General features: G+C 39.7%; 1 long non-coding RNA gene across 1 annotated transcript in view; it reads right to left on the bottom strand.

Moving 5' to 3' along the window:
- LOC116660519 overlaps positions 1-18,646 on the bottom strand; it is a 150,675-nt gene that overhangs the window by 4,749 nt on the left and 127,280 nt on the right. The window lies entirely within an intron of this gene.

Raw genomic sequence — 18,646 nt, forward strand, 5'->3', positions numbered from 1 at the left:
TGAAGCTCTCTCATTTAAAAAGTAACCATATGCTGGACCATAAAGGAGATAGCAGCAATTTTAATTGATTAAAGTCATGCAAAGTATATGTTTTCTGACCACAGTGCAGTTTAGCCAAAGGTCGATAACAAAATAAGAACTAGAAAATCAGCTTATGTTTGAGCCATACACTTCAAAATATCTCATGAATCAAAGAAACCACAATAGCTATTAGAAAATATTTTGAGCTAAATACTAATAATGTCCTCTGAAAAATGTGAGCTGTAGATATACCTGCTTTGGGGGAAATTTGTTCCCTTTAATATACGTATTAGAAAAGAAAAAAGACTGATGATCAATGATCTGACTTTAGAAGTTAGAAAAATAAAAGCAAATTAAAGCCAAATAAGTGAAATAATAAAGGGCTGAAATTAAAATCTTGAGAAAACAAACAAAATAAAAAGGATTGACAAAGGCAAGTTTGTTCTTCAAAAAATAATACAATTAATAAGTATCTGACAAGCATATCACTGAAAAAGAAGAAGTACAAACAATTAAATATCAGCAATGAAAAAGGGGGCACAGCACAGGCATTATAAAAGATGAGAAGCGGACTTCATGAACAAATTTATTTTAATGTGTTTGACTTTTCCATCAAATGGGCACTTCATATAAAAGGACAACTTACCAAAACTAAACAAAGAGGGAAAAGAATATCTCAATTGTTCTAAAGAAAAAGAATGTGGAACTTAAGATTTTGAACAATCAAAAGTCCTGGGTGAGATGGCTTCACCAGGAAGTTCCACCAAACACTTAAAAAAGAAATTTTAGTCAATCTGACAGTCTTCCAAATAGTAGAAGAGGAAAAGGACAATCATCCCCAACACGTTGCTTATGTTCAAATCCTGATAAGAACATTATCACAAAGAAAAATTATAGTTTTTCTCTCACTTGTAACCAAAGGTGAAAAATTACTAAATAAAATATTAGTAAACTGAATCCAACTAGCCACTGCAATACAGTTACTTAAGAAAATGATACATCATGATCAAGCCTGTTATGACAGAAATGCACAGTTTTTTAAGATTTGAAAAATCAAAGTAATTCACCACACGAAGAGAATAATGAGGAAATAGATCATGAGCATCTCACTAGTTGCAGAGAAAGCATTTAATAAAGTTCAACGTCTCTTAATAACAAAAACTCTTGAGAAGAGTCTTTAGGAGGTAACATAATAAAACAATCTAAAGTCCTACTTGACACTAAATGGTGAAATGTCAAAAGCTTTTCCTTTAGAGTAAGGAATAAAATAGAGTTGCCTACTGTTATTTCTAGTCAGCATTTTAGTCTCGGTACTAGCCACTGATACAGTAACAAAGATAAATATTAACAATATAAAGCCAATCTACTGACACGGGGTTGTGGTGAAGGGAAGTGCAGTGTTTACTGCAGGGCGCCCGACAAGAACGGGTGGCTCGTGCTCAAAAACTCTGAACTCCCTGAAGGGCTTCAGCAAAGCATTTTTAAAGGCCAGGCGGGGAGGGGGTCCCGGCAGATGTGAGCAGCTGCTGCACAATGCTGTGATTGGTTGGCGGTGAGGTCTAGGTCACAGGAATTAACATTGTCAATCCTTAGGCACCAGTAGGTCTGCGGGCTACATGCTCATGATCATCACGTAATTAATTTCTTGCCCCTGGTGGTAGTTTTAGCCTCTGTAAAACAACTCAGGAAATGTGCATCAGATACCGTTGTCTGGGTGCTTCAGAGAGGAGCTACAGCGGAGGGTGTGGGGAGGGGTCTGTCCTGGGAAGGCCCCACAAGCTTCTGCTTGGTGACGGCACCATTGTCAAGATTTGAACATAAAAATAACCTATGATCCAGAAATTTGTTTGAGTACACACTCAACAAAAATGTGTTCACATGTCCAACCAAGAGACATGCATAGCAATGTTCATGGCATCATGATTCACAATAGCTAATAACCAAAATGCCCGTTATCAGTGTCATGTGTATGTGAATGTATATTCATAGGACAGAAGACCATACAGTCATAAAAACGAACAGATTCTTGGCACATCAAACAATATGGATGAATCTCATAAATATAAAATTGAGCGACAAAAACTAGACCCAAATGAGGACATATCATATAATTTCAATTACATAAATTTCAAAAAAAAAAAAAAACAGGCAAAACTATAGTGTTAGAAATCCAAGATAATGTTTATTTTTTGGAAGAAAAGAAACTGTATTAGGTATTGGGGAACCAAAGCTGCACAAGACATGATCTCTTCTCTCAAGAATCTCACAGTCTAATGAGATCATGCACATAGAAATGCATTATGAAAGAAAACATATAAACCACTGCAACGTTATTATTTTGAACGGTAACATCCAGCTAAGCTGATCTCTAAAGATTCTTTTCTGAGGTTTAGTCACTCAGATGACAAAGAATGTCTCATTAGCTGAAACTCATTAAGCAGGCCAAGGGCTGGGTTCCCGTCTCAAGTCTTTGGCAGATGGAGTGGAATGAATCTTTATTGCATCTGATCCCTCCTCAGCCCACATGAATGCAGCCTTAGCGGCGCGCCCACGAGCAGGCGAGGATTACAGAGTAGCTCAGATAATGTGACCTAGATGTGCTGACTTAATCATCCTTCACTCTCTTTGTCTGGGAGAGAATTCAAGCAGAGTGCAGCCATAGCTTTCTCCCTGAGACCAGGAAAATCATGACTTGTCTTCAAAAAAAAAAAAATGATAATAAAGACTGCAGCAGCAGGAGCTCTGACAGTAATAATGCCCTTACGATAAGCTGGCAGCTCTGCCCCAGTGCTAAAACATTCACACACAACTGTATTCCCACTGACAGGAAATCATGTTTACCTATCACAAGTGAGAAAAACAAAATTGGAAATTTGATTCATTACAACTTTTGCAAATACTTCATTTGTAGCACGAAAGAGATGAGAAATTACCAATAAATGCAAAATGATTTTACTTTATGTTTTAGTCTCCTTTAAAGTTATCCTATTATTTTTTACAGGACACTGTATCTCTTTATTTTTAACAGACTCTGCTGTCTGTCTTATTTCTGCTACATTCCTATAAAGATATTCAATATTATCACACCGATAGAGTTTCCAGTTCTTTGCAGCAACAAAGAAAATGAGAGAATATAAGGAATACTTTAAACAGATGACGCGGAAGTTCAAATGCTTGAAGATTAAAAAGGGTATTGAAAGACAAAAGTTACCAAATGACTAAAAACTAAAGAATGGGTGTTCCCCCTCAATGTTGACTGCTACAAATTCCAGACAGATCGATTCTCCCTTTTGTTTCTAGGCAAACAATGTTCATCTTTAAGGACAGAGAAACATGAAACACCACTGTTTTTTTCACCCATCTTCACCCGCTGAGCCCAGTTACCCAGCTTAGCAAGATTTTAGGTCAGTTGCTTATGAAAGAGGATGCAGTCTTTTCTGACTCTGGCTTAGCCCAGGAAAAGCCTTCCTTTGGAGGCCACCAGTCTATTATAAATAGCAATGCTAGGCACATTCTTTTGTACATGTCTCAGTGGGGTATTTGCATAGAAGGCGAATTCTGGGTCTAAGGGTATGTCCGGCTCTGTGAGCTTCAACAGTCAGTGCCAAACTGTCCCTCCAGGGTGATTAGAGCAATTCATTCTTTCACCAGCATTACTTTAAGTATTTTTATTTTGATGTTATTATAAAGGGTATCCATTTAAAATTTTTATGTGTTGCTAGTATATAGAAATACTATTGATTTTTGTGTGCTGACCTTATAGTCCTTGTTAAATTTACTGACTAATTCTATCAGTTATCTATAGATTTTAAATGTTTCTTCTATGTACATAATCATGCCTTCTGGGAAAAATAATGGTTTTATTTCTTCTTTTCCAACCTTAGTAAGATTTAACTTTTTCTGCCTTTTTGCATTGGCCAAAACCTTAGTCCTGATCTTGAAGTAAATGTTTTTTATCTAAAAGTATTAAATATGATATTTTCTACATGTATTTTTTATAAATACTCCTTTATTACATTAAGGCAGTTCTGTTCTAGTCCCAGGTCATTGAAAAGATTCACTATGAACAGATGTTAAATTTTATCAAATGCTTTTTATAAATCAACTGAAATGGTTATTTAGGGTTTTTCCTTTGTCCTAACAATTTAGTTGGTTATACTTACTGATTTTCAAATGCTAAACCAACCTGTATAACCTATAAAAATTAAGACTCACTATGCTTTAAAATCTCTCTTGGTCTGGATTTCTTTTATTTGACATTTCTGTAAGACTATATAGAATGACTATATATGGATGGATGGATGGATGTATATAAAATAAAATCTTATATTCATCTCACAGTATTAAACCTCTCATTATGGTTAATACATTTTTAAAAATTGGGTCTCTTCTGTTTTCTCAGGATTCAATCAACTTACCTTCAAATAATCAGAATTTGTCTCTTCCAATATTTACACCCCTTACTTTTCTTTCTCACCTTGTCATGTTAGTGAGGACTGCCAAGACGCTGCTGAATGATCGTGCCATTAGTAGGCACCCTTTCCATTTCTTAACATGATGGAGAGGACTATGGTATTATTTACTTTAATATGTTAGTTGAAGTTAGGTTTACATTGTGATGGGTTTAATTGTGTTTAAGAAAATTTCTTTTTTATTTTACTTTAAAGCTTTATCATCCCTAAGAAATGATTCTGAAATTTTATCAAGTGCTATTCTGATCAAATATTTTTAATAATTTTATATTTTCCAATAATTTGCCAATATAAGGATTTCACTGATAAAACATCCTTGAATATCTGCAACAAACTTTAGAGCACATTTTTAATATTCTGCTGGATTTTGTTTGTGAATATGGATTCAGAATTTTCCCCATATTTTAAGTAAAACTGGAATCATTTTCATTTTTGAATATTCTAATCTTGATCAGATTTTGATATAGGAAATATCTGTACCTTGAGAAGTAGGTAAAGGCTACCGTAAAACCATGTTTTTAAATATTTTCAACTCTTTTTTTTTTTAAATTTGTTGGTCTGCTCCAAGAAGAGGATCTTAGGAGCCCACGATAGCCGTGTTCAAACGTTCAAGGTCTAGGATCAGGAGACGGAGTAGGTCCGAGGGTCTGTTTCCTTCATCTCCTTTGTATAACATCATTCTAATGCAGGGCCTGCTCTCCAGCTAATTCCTAACCAAACCACTCACATGTATCTTCCACTTTTTTCAGTATTATGTTGTTATTTTGTACTACATTGTTTTCCACATATGTGTATCATCTCCCAAAGGAGATTACTGTCAGTATAATTGTATTTGCAAGGCACAATTGCTTCCAAAATATTGTCACCATATGTTCTCTAAATGCTTTGCTGAATTGAAAAAAATGTAATTATACAGAAAAATTTTGCACTTGATATTCTATTACTATCAGACAATCTTTCCAAGAAGAGTTTTATTTTAGTTCTCCCAGCGTCGTTTTTCAAAAGTTATCTAATGACACTGATGACATTGTTTTGTAACTGAAGGTTTTTTGTGTGTCTCTCTCAAAGTCAAGGGTGAAGCCCGAGTCTTGTTTATCTTTCTCTACCCTAAACACGCAGCACAGCATCTGATCCCTAGGGGGTGTACCATAAACGATGATCATGTGAATTAATAAACTGTGTTCCATCCCTCTGTAGTCAATTCGTTCATCAACAGTCATTAACAAGTTGAAAAGAGCTGGTGTGTTTGAAGCCAGTGGAAATCATTTACTAGAAATAATGATTCTGCAACTGACATCATGCGTTCTGCACTCGAGACTCATTCACGACACTGTTCAAGTTCAGCACCAAACCCCTCTCTTAACTAAACAAATGTTACCCAACTCAAAACAGCATTCATTGAAACATTCCAGTAAGGTTAAGTTTCTGGACTTCTTGTTAAAAAATGTGTTTGAAGATAAAGAATTTAAGAATAGGCTCAACTTTGTCTTAGAACCTCCGTAAAGAACACCTTGCTCTGCTTTTACAAATAGATATGCCAACTCTCACTTGAAGTGTGGCTTCCTGGCAAAACAAAGCAAGTTTCAAAGACATGTAGTGATGCAGACACGCTGGCTTTCTCCAGCCTGAGAATTTCATCGTATAGTTTTATCTTCCAGTTTCCAAATACTGAGTGATAGAGTCCACGTAGCTTTGTCATCACGAATGTTAATTCTAATGACAATTCTGAGGCCTCTGTTCTTTTTTTAAGAAGCATAATTGTTGAAAATAAAATTGTAACTCATTTTCAAGGAGATGTTAAATGTGTGGTTCTGTGTATAATCCCTCACAAGGTGTGAACAAAGCATCAGTAGGAGCTAAAGAAAAAAGTCAAAAGACATCGAAGCAAAACCCAATGTTTCTCGCACACTGCAGGAGACAGCTGGAGTCTGCATGGATAAGAAAGACGTCTGTGTTTCTCAGCACAGACCTACCTACACACCTACAATAACTCATGTGCAAATATAGACCATGGAATCTCACTCCCGTGTTCTTTTGAATGTACCTTGACCAGGCTCTCACCCCACCCCCTTAGCTAAACAACTCTGGTCAAGATCACCGTTGGCTCTCAGCCTTCATCTCTTTGATCAGAGAGCGTTGGACACAGTTGATGACTTCTTTCTTCTTGAAAACTTCATTCTCCTGGACTTTCTCCCACTGCACTAGCTGCTTCTCAGTGTTTCGCTGGCCTCTCACCATCTCTCTGACCCCCTGGACACAGGAGACCCAGGGCTCAATTCCTGATCTTCCTCTGTTTTCTGTCCATGCGCGTGGGGCTCATTCTAGTCCTACAATTTTAAATACCACCATACGCGGGAATCTCTCATTTCTATGATTGTCCTAACGCTCTTCCTTGACTTTCAGACTCCTGCAGCCAAAGGTTTGCACAACTCCACGCGGGTACTTTTCGAACACCTCAAACTTAACATGTCCGATAGTAGCAAGTATATCCTTTCTGCTCCTGGGCAAACACCTTTGAGTCACTCTGAATTCTCTGCTTTCCCACACCCCTCGCTCAGTGCTTCCTGCAGCCCTGTGGGCTGACGCTTTGAATACATCCACAGCCCTGCCACTTTCGCCGCCTTCGCTGCTGCTCCCTGCACCAAGCCTCCGCCGCTGTCCTCCGTCCCTTGGATCACTGCTTCCGTGACGCCAAGGATCGCGTCATCAGACAGGGCCTCCAAGTCAAAAAGATCACTCAGGACCAAGCTGTACTAATAGTAACGTCAAGGGTGCAATTAACCATAAGATGCACAGAGAGAGACCCGGGACTCTAGAGTGAGTGCGCTGGCCCTTCCTTCCCACCTCAGGAGTCCAGGGTAGCTGAGATTTTAAGTGAGGTCTGCAGTGACCTGACTATCGCCGATGGAATGATTTTCTTTTCCTTTTTCTTTTTTATTGAGTTACAGCCATTTTACAATGTTGGGTCAAATTCCAGCGTAGAGCACAATTTTTCAGTTATACATGAACATATATATACTCATTGTCACATTTTTTTTCACTGTGAGCTACCATAAGATCTTGTGTTCGATGGAATGATTTTAACCGTGAACAATAGCATACGTGATGTATTCCAGGGAGGGTCATGAATCCCAGGTTGTCTACCAGAAGCCAGCCTAGAAACAAGGAGCATCTCGTGAAAGCCCTTCAAAGTAAGGACAGTCCTGAGATGCAGACGACTTAGCTTTCCTCCAGGAGGCCTGTCATCACCATGTCCCAAGAAGAATGTGGTTGCCTCTTTCCTTCCCCGGACGCCGCCCCTCCAATCCCCACTTCACACAGAGGGAGTAAGTCAATTACAGACGTCTTGTTTTATATACATAAGACCTGCTTATTTCCCAAAGGAAACAGTATTTTTCGATAAACTGGTTTTCCTGTTCTTACCCTTGCTGGGTCTATTCTGAACCAGCATCTGAATGCATCTTTTTAAAAAGCAAGTCTGGTGGTCGTGTTGCTTCTCCGCATAAAGGCTTCCAATAGCCACACCCGCTCCTGCCTCAGGGTGTTACCCTTGCTCTCTGCTTTGGGTTGGCGGCCCTGCCAAAAATTGCAATTGCCCCAAACATAACCACATGCAGTCTCACTCCCCTGCCTGAGCTTTGTACTCGAACTTATCACTGCCTAACATGCTTTCCATTTTACTTATTTGTCACATTTATTCCTGTCATCTCATCTCATGCAGGCTCCATAAGGTCGGCATGTTTTGTGTCTGTCTTATTACTGTTAACATACTCAGAACCCACCTGGAAATTTGCCTGGTGTGGAACAGAAATTCAGTAAATGCTGAATGAACGAATAAATAGATCTCCCCACTCTCATTTTTAATCTCTTTTAAATGTGCGAGTTTTTTATTCTTCATAAGACTGGCCAGTTCATCATGTTATTAGTTCCTTAGAGAACCAGCTCTTGGTTTTTATTCCTTGATTCTTTTTGCTTGTTTTCTAAAGCATTACTTATAATTTTTATTAGATTTTCTTTCTTCAGGTCCATGCTTCCTCATTCTTGAGATCAAGAATTAACTAATTTATTGCCACGCTTTCTTAGGCCACACCACTATTTTATAATGCACTTACCGTAACATTCACAATGTAATATACGTATTCCTCGGAGCTTGGTTTTAGCTTACATCCTCTTAGGTTTTTACATATAGTGCTTAACTATCTAATATTCTGCAATTATAGTTTTTTATCTTCCTTCTAACCAAGAGTTAAGAGAGCAAGGTAAAATTTGAAGATTTTTAAAAAATTTACTGTTTTTCTGTCATTAATATACAAACAAAGGCAAGTGACCAGAGGACATGCGTGTTGCCCAGCAGGGGCAATATTTATCAGAGGAACCACATGGAGAAGGAGCAGAGACAGGTGTGCAGGGGTGGGTCCCCCTGCCCACCGCATACCAGAGCATCACACAGGGATTTGAAAGGGTTGAACTTAGACGCCGGGCACATGACCCCGACCCTTGGATCTGGAGCTTTCAAGCTGCATGGCTAAGGACGCTCTGGTCACTCACAGTCCCAATGTGACCAGGGAACAGGACACACTAACAACACAGGGTGGCAGAACTTTCGCCCCAGACCTGTCCTGCCAGCTCAGTGTTTGTCTGAAGGAGAGACAGGTCTGGTTCTTGGCATGATCAGGAGCTGGGGTCCAAGTCTTTGGTTTGCAGCTGTGTGACGTGGGAGAACCAAGCGCTCACAGTTAGGGGAACACCAGCCTTTCTCCCGGTGCTTGAGAACTTGAGGTTGTCCAGTGTCAATCGCCTAGGCACTGTGCTAAAGCCGCTTCCACCATCTTTGCAGAAAACCAGTTCCTTTTCTGAAATGTTAGACCATAGACAGCCTTAGAGCCTTCAGCCTTGCATCTCAGTTTTTAATTCAATTATCAGGAGTTCAAAATTCTTGCCTGAATTTTTTTCTTTCCTTGTAATTTACTTAGCTTCCTCTGGGGCTTGCATGTGTTTGCCTTGTTAAAATTAAATAGCATTTGGAAGGGAAATTAATTCTCCAATTTCAGTGTATAACGTTGGATGGATGTGTGGGAGGGTCAACCTTAATCATTGTTCTATTTGGATTCATAGACATTTTTTGACTGCTTAATCTTTACAGGATTAAAAAAATCAAATATTCTAACTACTAAATTTTCTATGTTAAGGCCTTTGTATTCTTTTTACTTTCAAATGCTTTGTTATTTAATAAGAAGCAAATAAATGAGCATTAGATCTTCATTTGGGTTTACACATATTATTTTAAACATTCTTGTTTGGAATTATTTTTTATTTCAACTTATCTAAGCAACACGACCGCTGCTTCATTAGTTTGCCTCTGCCTGATGTATTTCTGTCCTTTCAGCCTTTCTGGGCCATTTTGTCCCAAGCACACCTTTTACAGACAATCCTGCAGTTTGTATCTTTAAACTTCATTCCGAGAGTCTACTTTTTAGATGTTTTATTTCCATTTATAGTATCATAGGTTGGCCTTAACTCTGTAACTCTATTTTATAGTATCAATTCTTGATTATATTACTTCCTTTTTCCTACTATATTTGCAATATCTTCAACGTGTTCTTTTGTTCTTTTTGTTGTGTATTTTTCTGTGTGGAGTTTTTCATTATGATAATTTGGAAGGCTTATAATTATTTTTGCTCCTATTATGTTTTTTTTTTAAAAATAGTGGCACTACATGAATTGTTTCTCTTTTCAGTAATTAAAGAAATTACTAAGCAGTTGACTTAAATCTCTCTGCGATGATTCATTAAACTTAGAAAGAATTTACATCCTCTCAACAACAAAAATGGGGATGTGAGGCCGTGTGTATTCCCCATCCTCAGCAAAAATCACACTCCGAGTACTCCTAAAATGGTTTCATGTAACACAGGATATAACGTTACCTTATACGATGTAACTATACGCTCACGACCCCTGGGCCGTGTTCCTAACGCTGCTCCACCCTCTTTGGAAATGACCGCTGCCGGGGAAGGTCAGCGGTCCTCAAGGCTGAGCCCATCAAGGTAGCTTTTTCCTGCCATTACGTGTTGGCGTTGAAGTTCGCTGACTTGATGAGAACATATTTTATTGTCTGTAGTTTTTCCGGGAATAGCTGTCCATGTACAGAGCTAGCTCTTTATTTAGAAATATTTTCCTCAATCACTTCACTGCATATTTTTAAATTATGTCCTCTCCATTTTCAGGAACGCTATTTTTTATGGGGAATCTTTTTGTTTTCTGGGTTTCATCTTTCCTGTGACCACTTTTATCTTTTTGTTGTTTTCTGTCTTCTTTTACTTACTGTTCTTTAAGCTTCTCCTCTGTGGCCCTGATTCTGCTTCCAGCAAGGCCGTACTTTTTTCTTACCCTCTTTGATCATAGCTCTTATTTCTGTGATGGTTTTATTGCTAAATTTCAATTCTTCCTTAAAGTCTGCCAGCTTAGTTTCCAACTCTTTACATGGGCTTTTCCTATTTTATTTTATCTCATATCTTGCCTTTAGTGGACTGTTTTTATAGTTATTGTTTCTTTAAAAGTTTTTGCTAGTACAGAGGAAGTCTGTCTTTTCTGAATTTGTGTTTCTGTTTCCTGGAGCAATTCTTTTTTTTTTTATTGAAGTGTTGTTGATTTAGTTTCTGGTGTACAGCATAGTGATTCAGTTATACATTTATATAGATTCTTTTTCATTATAAGTTATTGTACGATATTGAATATAGTTCTCAGTGCTCTACAGTAGGACCTTGTTGTTTATCTATTTTATACACAGCGGTGGGAATCTGCTAATCCCAAACTCCTGATTTATCCCTCCCCACCTTCCCCTTTGGTGACCAAAAGTTTGCTTTCTATGTCTGTGAGTCTGTTCTGGTTTGTAAATAAATTCATTAGTATCTATTTTTTTTTTTTTAGATTCTATGTGTAAGTGATGGCGTATATTTGTCTTTCTCTGACTTCCTCACTTAGTGTGACCATCTCTAGGTCCACCCATATTGCTGTCATTGGCATTATTTCGTTCTTTCTTACGGCTGAGTAAAGTCATCTGCTGATGGACACTCAGGCTGCTTCCACGTCTTGGCTACTGTAATCAGTGCCGCTGTGAACACTGAGGGGCGTGTATCTTCTCGAGCCAGAGTTTTCTCCAGATACATGCCCAGGAGTGGGATTGCTGGATCACATGGTAACTCTGTTTTCAGTTTTTTAAGGAATTGGAGTAATTCTTCTGATGCACATTCTTCTACTTTTCATTCATTATGCCCCTTCCTAATTACTTTTTCCAGATTACATCCATACAGAACTTTCATGTGGATCCTTGGTACTTCTCATTTTTAAACCAAGACCATCCCCTCTGGGCCTGCCATTCACTCAAGCCTGGGATGAAGGATTTGAGTAGAGGGGACATGCAGGCGAAGAGAGGATCTGAAAGTTTCTTACTTTTTGTGCCTAAGGGCATCATACCTGCCACCTCCTCTGGCTGGGGAGGTCTCCCTTCAAGAGCGTTATGTTGCCCACTTTGGGGTCTAAGGCTCCCGGTGATGCAGTCCATACGCGCAGTAAACTCTCACGGTTCCGCCCCTCTTCCCATCCTACCTCACCTCCAAACTACTTGTCACAAGGAGGCTACTCTGCAGAAAGCGAAGAGCATGCGCCATTCCCCCTGTTTCCTGCTTCAGAACCACCCCTCTGCTTGCCTGCCCTCTGGGACCTTGCCTCCCCGCACCCAAACCCAAGGATGCGTCTAGCTCTTCCTGTGGCCTGTCTGCCTTCTCTGAATGGTAGTTGCTGCAGTCTGGTTAAAATCTGGAGCTGTCTGCACCGGCTCTCTGCATTTTCTCCCCATTTGGCCCTACTTTCCCCACATTTGGCTCTGTTCTTCAAAAGCTGTACTTTGGAGTTTTAGCCAATCCTGATCTCACCGAAGACGTAAGTTTCATAGTTCTTGTTCTTTGTTGGTAACTGTGGGTTTCAGAAAAGGGAATAAAGGGGAAAAAACATGCTATTTCTTACCAGAAGTGCTACAGCTTTGTTTTGACTTTTAGGCTAATAAATCATTGTCATTACGCTTGACTACACTTCTAGTCTCTGGTCACATGTCCCGTGGGATGGCGTCTGAGAAGGCTGAGCACACTCCTGGTTGCTTAGCAACCAGAGCTCCTCTCTTCCTTTCAGCACCTGCCCCAGCCCTACCTCTGCAAGGCCCAGCCCATCCGGCCTTGAAATACAATGTGTGGTACCTGAGTCACTCGGAAATGGTTCTCTAACTACCCATGGCTTCCACAGCGCACCGCTAGTCAACAGGGAGTTCAGAGGAGGACCTACGGACTATGAGGAGGGGAAGATACTAATGTGGATGCTGTCAATAAAAGGAATTGCTAGTAAGTTAAGGAAACGTATATGGGTCAACAAGACCTTGAGAGAAAAGCAAAATAAGGTGGAAACCGATGAATATTGGTGTTTTTTCTGTCACCAAAGGGAGGTGATCCAAGGACATGTTCGGAGTCTTACTGCAGACAAAGTGTTCCCGTGAGAGTAAGCCACACATGCCCAGACGCATTTGGTGGCCTTAACAGCACGACGTTTCCTATGCTGAAGAAATTAGAAAGAGAAAAGTGACCTGTACATGAGGTAGACAGTCATTTGGAGGTGGGGCATCAACAGTGCAGTCAGCTCAAAGACGACACCCCGAGGGAAACGGGCCGAGCTTACGTGGGGGAAGTCGGGCTGGGCGCGCAGCGGCTGGACCCACTCGACCGCAAAGCCACCTGGGGCTGGAGCAACGACGGAAGCCCGTGGTCCGGGCTGTCCCCTCCCTGTCCTTTCTGAATGTGCCGACCTGCTCCAGGGAGACAGACGGAGTAGAACAAGGGGTCGCCAGAGATGTTTACTCCTCAAAAGTGGCTGTCACTAGACAAGAACGGCAGCAAGTGCATTTGGGTGAGAAAATTGTATTTTAGAAACATAAAATCCTCTTGTATTTTACTGAAGGCAATAGTGCCATGTTTTACAAGTAAAAATGGCTTGATTCTCAGGCATCAGATAATTTCTACATGGGATATGTCAAGGTTAAGAGGTGTCATCTTTTTTTCCAAGTTAGTAAACTTTTTTGAGATATAAAATCTGTAAAATAAAACTAATAAGGTATATGGTAGGTAACAAAATATTAATAAATAGTGATATTCAAGTGGAAATATTTAGCGAAAATAGACAAAAATATCTATAATCCAATTGAATATAAACTACTTTCCATGTGTGGGATTTTAGTATCAGCAATTTTCTAACTAGCAAGATCCTGATAAATCATTAAGTATGAAGCACAGATTAAATTACCAATAGCTGGCACATTAGGCAGCATAAATCAAATTGTAATTGCTAATTTCACAGAAACTTTAACACTTTCAATATTACTTTTAAGATACATATTTAAAGTACTCCCCAGTGGTGATCCTGAGTGGAAGACATAAATCTTGCCCATTCTACTGATGAACTTTCATATTCAACTGAAAGAAATTTCTGTGCATCCCAGCCACCAGTCACCAGGAATTACCGAAGCCCTCTGGTCCGTATACTTAAATTTCTTAAATATCAATTTATTTTAGTAAAAATAAATGATTACTGATATTTACAAGCACACTGTATGTTTGCCTGACTTATAAATAAACAAGAATGCTAAATGCAGCATAGTTAGGGAAATAACAGCGGTTCATAAACCGTGTCCAAGTGGGCAGGGCACCCCCATCACCTATGCAGATGAAGCCATGACAGCTGGAAACCAATGCGCAACAGACTGTGTTCTCCAACTAAGGTGTCTGCAGAGGCAGTTAAAGCCCCACTCACACTTGAACGAGCATTAACGTGTTATTTTTGCTCTGCCAAAAAATAATCATAACAGGTCTTCTGTGCTCGATGGAAGTGCAAGTCATGGACCTTTGCCACGTGCGAGAGTATAATTACTTTGAAGCTCTGCTCAGACAAGATGCTATCTCAAAGCTGACGTCCTGATCAACGGAACTAGACGGTGACACCATCACACACAGTTCCTCACGTGTTTCCGTGTAATTGTGCCCATGTTGCCTCAGATTACTTTAACATTTCTGTAGAAAAACCTTTTTAACATCCTTTGAAAAAAATACTTTCAAATCACGTTTTATTTAGTGCTAAGTTCTGTGAGGTTTCTCTATCGAACCAACGGTCGGTATTGTCTCCTATACCAAGTCTTATACAAAGGGTCAAAACTGCAGACGTGAAAAAAATCTATCCACAAGTGTTCATGTCTTTAACAATTTTGAGGGGGGCGAATGCTGCCCTAACCGGGAGCCTGGGCATGGAGTTTCTGAATGATTGTTTCATACCTACTATAAAAATAATGATACTGGGCTGCATGTTTAATGGGTGGGGAACCTTCTTTTTAAGTTCAATCCATCCAAATATCTTATTCCATTATTTGAAGCTATTTTCTTTATTTGGGGCACATTAGAGGAAAATGAATTTAATTAGGAAATCATTGCTTCAAATTTTTTTTTCTGGGAGAAACACTTACTTTGAAAATCTATTTCCAAGTATAAATTCTACCTCCTAAAATATTGACAAATGTCTGATCCCCAAATGCTTTGGGAAAATAGGACAGTAAAAAAGAATCCCTTTCTTTAATGTTTTTCTGGGAGTAATTTCACTCGAATGGCAGAGAGGAATCAATGAACCTCAAGTTTTGGGCCTTTTTAGAGAAAAAGAAACTTGTTCCCCGTCCACTTTTAAAGGTATTCAACCTGAGTTATACAAAATAAACAAGCGAGGAGAAATACGGCCGTTGTCAAATTTTAGAAGACAGCTGCGATTAATTATATCTGTGACAAATGGTAAGGTGGGAGTATTCCATAAAAGAAAAAAAGTGGAATTTAGCTCTCAAAGTAAAGCTGTCAGTCAGACAGCTGCAAAAGTCTCCCAAGACATGAACTGAAATGTTGTCTCAGTGGAAGGACAAGAGGGAGGGAGGGTTGCTTTAAGAGCTGTCTCAACTTCCCTCTGCTCAGCGTCCTCGAGCCTACATGGTCAGAGGCCAGTAGACACACCAGCCTTGCGACCTGCCCTGAGACCCGGGAAGCGTTCTTCACACAGCAGACTGGGTTCTAGCTCCTCCCGCCTCTGCCTCCGCCTGGCTGAGTTCCCTGCAGCACACCATCCCAGGGTAGATGAAATGGCTTTCTATCAGAAGAAGATGCCGTCTGGGACCTTCCCAACTAAGAAGGAGAAGTCCCTGCCTGGCTTCAAAGCCTCAAAGGACAGGCTGACCCTCTCGTTAGGGACTAATGCAACTGATGACTTTAAGTCGAAGCCAGTGCTCGTTTACCATTTCAAAAATCCCAGGGCCCTTAAGAGTTATGCTAAATCTGCTCTGCCTGTGCTCTGTAAATGGAACAACAAAGCCTGGATGATGGCACATCTGTTTACAACATGGCTCACCGAGTATCTTAAGTGCACAGTTAAGACATACTGCTTAGAGAAAGAAAAAGATTCATTTAAAAATAGTATTGTGTATTGATAACGCACCTGGTCACCAAAGAGCTCTGATAGAGATTAACGCTGTTTTTACTCCTGTTAACACAAACATCCATTCTGCAGCCAATGGATCAAAGAGTAACTTCAACTTTCAAGTCTTATTATTTAGGAAAGACATTTCGTAAGGCTAGAGCTGCCACAGTTAGGGACTCCTCTGATGGATCTGGGCAACGTCACCTGAAAACCTTCTGGAAGGGATTCACCACTCTAGATGCCACTAAGAACACTCGTGATTCATGGGAAGAGGTCAAAATATCAACATCAACACAAGTTTGGAAGAAGTCGATTCTGGCTCTCATGGATGACGTGGAGAGATTCAGGACTTCAGTGGAGGAAGTCCCTGCAGATGTGGTGGGAACAGCAGGAGAGCCAGAGTTAGCAGTGGAGCCTGAGGATGGGACTGAATTGCTGTGGTGTCAGGATAAAAGTTTACCAAATGAGGAATTCATTTAATAAATGAGGAGCAAAGAAAGTGGTTTCTTGAGATGGCATCATCGACTCCTAGTGCTGTGAAGGTTGTTGAAATGCATTCGAGGATTTGGAACATTACATACACTTAGTTGACAAAGCATGGCAGGGTTTGAGGGCACTGAGTCCAGTTTTGAAAGATTTACTGTGGGTAAAACCCTGTCAGACAGCCTTGCACACTGCAGAGAAATCTTTCGTGAAAGGAAGAGTCAACCAATGTGGCAAAATTTATTGTTGTCTTATTTTTAAAAATTGCCACAGTGATTCCAACTGTAGCAACCACCATCCTGATCAGTCAGCAGCCAGCAACATCGGGGCAAGTCCCTCCACCAGCAAAATGATTATGACTCGCTAAAGGCTCTGATGATGGTTAGCATCCTTTCAGCAATAAAGCATTTCTAAATTAAGGCATGTGTATTGGTTTCTCCAGCATCCTTTCTCCCTTCTGCGAATAAAATTTCTCATCCTCATTTAAAAAACAAACCATCTCCACTCTTGGTCCATGTAATTTGGAACTGTCAACACCACTCCTCAGGTTCACATGCGGTTGGGAATCTAGGCTTGGCCAACGGTAATTGAATCAGATAATATATAGTAACTTGGGTCCCAGTAATTGGATCAGGGGTAGTTATGGGAACTAAGCTAGGCTTATCAGAGTCACCAGAATCTTGACTAGAGCCATCAGGAAAGAGATGCACACGCTTATCTGCACACATTCATCTGGGTGGCAAATCCTAATTCTGTAGCTCTGAATGGCCCTCTCTCCTCTCCTACACAGAAAGAGCTGACCTCGTAATGTACCTAACACAGTGGGTGTAGGAAAAAAAGACAGAAAAACTGCTGTCTTGACAAGAAGCCTTTTGAGCTCCAATTCAAACCATGCTTGAAGCAATCAAATACACCTTTACTTTTCAGTTATCTGAGTCAAGAAATTTCCTTTGCTCTTAAAGGAATTTCATTGGATGGTATTTCTGTTCCTTGCCACTGAATGTCTTGAGAAATTCCAGAATATGGGGTTAGGGTGTTTTAAGAGGCAGGCTCAAATACATGGAGTTGGCTGAGTCAGACGAGGATGTGGCTTAGCGATGACTCCCTAAACCTCAAATGGAAAAAGCACAGTCTTGTAGCATTTCTTGTCATCTTTTAGCTCGTTTTGCAACAGTAGGTTCTCATTTTGATTAGTTTTGTAGGCGTGACTTTCTGGCACATTTTTGACTACAAGAAACGATCCTGCTCCTTATTCTCTTATTTTAATTATTTTGTACAGGACTTGACCTTGATACTTACATACTGATTATTAAGTTAAATTCGTTTTCCTGAACTTTTAGAATGTGCCAACACGTGCACGTGTGTGTATCTTTGAGTGGAAACAGAGCTTTCTGTTAGTTGACAAGATCTGAAGCCACTAGATTATTTGCCATTTACATTTTTTGCTTTTGCCATCACATAGAAAGCCTCCTTCTTGAAAAACTGGCAAATCTACCCATTTACCTTTTTAGGCCCAGATGTTTTGCCAGATTAGGAATGTTCCAACACCCACTGATTCTCGTACTACAAACAAGGAGTGGTTTGTTTCCCTGTACGGTGTAGCCGCCTACTGCAGGGGGCTCTGCTCTCTGCCAGCTCTGCTTCTTCCTGCTTTAACTTCTCCTGCACTTGTCATGACTCTCCTTAACCTGGGTTTGCTTTCATGGATGAGAGGTAGAGACCTTTATTCCACCATCTCCAGAAGGATGGCTGTCTATGTCCTTGAGAAGAAAAGATTTCTGAAGTTTTCCTTAAACTTGGCTCTATAATGATGCATAATTTAACACATCAAGTTCATAATAAAGTCCCCTGTAATTATTATTTAGAAATTCACATCAGGAAAATAATCTTTTTCCTCCAAGATTAATGAATGTAATTTGGTAAACACAGTGTTCCACAATCTTATTTAGAAACCATTTACACTAATATATCAAATTAAGTTCTCCTGAAGTAATTTATACACACCTAACTGATGTTTATTAAATTAATTTAATAATTCACTGGAACAGTTTATACAAAGTTTATCTAAAAGCGGTAATTAAATGTTTAAAATTCACATGTAGATGTACAATTTGCACAGATTGTTTTAA

The sequence above is a fragment of the Camelus ferus genome, chromosome 29 (genome assembly GCF_009834535.1).
Source record: "Camelus ferus isolate YT-003-E chromosome 29, BCGSAC_Cfer_1.0, whole genome shotgun sequence".
Classification (NCBI taxonomy): Eukaryota; Metazoa; Chordata; class Mammalia; order Artiodactyla; family Camelidae; genus Camelus; species Camelus ferus.